General features: G+C 44.4%; 1 long non-coding RNA gene across 2 annotated transcripts; it reads right to left on the bottom strand.

Moving 5' to 3' along the window:
- LOC104722385 lies at positions 411–2283 on the bottom strand. Of its 2 annotated transcripts, none has more exons than XR_757191.2 (3): positions 2086–2283; positions 1585–1806; positions 411–1490 (listed from the first exon to the last, which is right to left on the bottom strand). It is a non-coding gene; the product is annotated as an uncharacterized LOC104722385 (long non-coding RNA). The 2 variants fall into 2 exon arrangements; XR_757192.2 differs by having other exon boundaries at positions 412–1490; positions 1585–1774.

The following is a 2283-nucleotide window of genomic DNA, read 5'->3' as shown; positions in this document are numbered from 1 at the left end:
ATCTGCCGATCTCGCAAGAACCAACCTCAGCACTTATCAATCCTTGTCCGTCGACCTCTCTTCACCTCTCGACCCCGTTCGACGACGACGATCTCACTCTCGCCGTCCTCAATCTCACTCTCAGCGCCGAACTTAATCTCACTCTCGGTGGCGACCTCAATCTCACTCGCCGATCTCAACCTCAACCTCGACGATGACGATCTCACTCTCGCCGTCCTCAATCTCACTCTCAGCGCCGAACTTAATCTCACTCTCGGTGGCGACCTCAATCTCACTCGCCGATCTCAACCTCAACCTCGACGATGACGATCTCACTCTCGCCGACCTCAATCTCACTCTCGGCGCCGAACTCAATCTCACTCTCGGTGGCGACCTCAATCTCACTCTCTCGCTCGCCGACCTCAATCTCGGAGACCTCAAACTCATTCGCCGACCTCAATCTCAAGCTCGCCGACCTCAATCTCCGCATGCCGGTCTGGCTCAATTTCTTTGATCCTTGGTTACGAACTATGTGCGGCAACTCCGTCCTCAACCATTGCAGATCCATTATCAAGCACTACACTCTGTAAAAACGTGCTCAAGGCGCATAACATCTAGATGAGATCCACGCTCAACGCTCCACGCGCCAGGCGCCACGCTCCGCAAAGACGTGCTCAAGACACATAACATTCATACAAGCTTCGCGCTCCAGAACAACACACTCAACGCATACAACATCAGAACGAGCTCCGAGCTCAACAAAAACTATCGCTTTAACCATCACCACACAAAGTTAGATCTTCTTGAAGCAGTCTGGAACGCCTAACGCCGAGCAGGCATATGTTAAGACTCAAAGTACGCCCGCCGATCGCAGAAATATCTCGCTCGCCGGACTAAGGGGGGGACTATTGTTGGATATGGGCTTTGCCCCATATGCCAACTCGGCCCAACAAAGACTCACCAGAGATAGAAGGAAATGGGCCAACCTCGGAGGACAATCTCGGGATTTCACACAGAAAACCCTAGAGTGTTCTAACTCTACATTCGCTTATAAATAGCTCGAGACATCTATTGGAGAAAGGATCCGGACCCGCAGACAATACCTACAGAGCAACACTTTGCATCGAAAATTGCTATTGTCTTTCGTATAATTCATTCTTGTTTTCAGTTCGTCCCTTTAAGCTTGCTAGTTCGCTTGTGAACTAACAAGCTCTATCTCGACTCGTTTTAAGTGACGATCTCACGTTTTCCCCGATTAATAAAAGAACTTGCTTGCTCTTTCCCACAAAATCTTTATTTGTTTAAACTGTGTAATCTCCGGTACAAACAATTAATCCCCGGTACAAACAGAGGAGAGAACCATTTTCTGATGTAATTTGTGCAGCAGATTACTCTACTTTGATTACAAGACACTCAACACGAGGATCGATGGAAGTTTCATCTTTGCGTGTGTGTGTCCTCCGCATAAGATCAATGAAAGGTGGTGGTTCATCCAAACCAGATTCAATCATCTACAAAAACAAAGAGGAAATATTATTAGGCAAGTCCCATGGATAAGCCCAGATATGAAAGTAAATAATAACATAAGAGAAATATAACACTTACCTTCTCATGCTCAATCTGCAAAAAAAAACTTCGAGGACCTGCACAATGCTTGTGAATCCCTTTGCCATCAGGATTAGATAAGCGGCTTCCAGCAGCATTCTTGCTCTTCTTCTTTGATGGTTCTATTGGGCAGTACTCCATTAGAGTGTCTCAATCAGCCTCCCAGTCAGCATCCATCTACGTTGCACCTCTTTCAATTAGAAGCTCAAACAAATTTAGGTCCTATTAATAACAACTCAAGTAAACAAATCCACAAATTTGAGTGAAATTTAAACATAGAACAAAGCCAAAATAAGAATCCGCATTTACAAATCCTAACCATCATGTTGTTAACATGTTGTTAAAAAAATATGAACAAATCAAATCTTAGAAAACCCTAATTAGAAAAAAAAAACAAAAGATCTAAACAGCCCTAGAGAAGAGAGAAAGAGACATAACTAGTAATTAGGGAACAATTCTGCAATCGGAAGAAGAAGAAGGAGAAGAGACACCGTTAATTACCTGTTGGATCTGACACAGAGAACCATAGACGACGGTCGCCGGATAGAGTCATTGCAGTTCTTCAAGAAAGAGATTGATTGGAGCTAGTTTTAGATTAGGGACATCGGCTTGGAGAAGAAGAAGAGGCGTTAGGGTATTTTTGTTTTTTTCTTTCTCTAAGTGTGGTGATATGAACTAGGAAGGAGAAAAACGAGTAGT

The sequence above is a fragment of the Camelina sativa genome, chromosome 11, assembly GCF_000633955.1.
Source record: "Camelina sativa cultivar DH55 chromosome 11, Cs, whole genome shotgun sequence".
NCBI lineage: Eukaryota > Viridiplantae > Streptophyta > Magnoliopsida > Brassicales > Brassicaceae > Camelina > Camelina sativa.
This window is presented reverse-complemented; position numbering and strand designations above follow the sequence as displayed.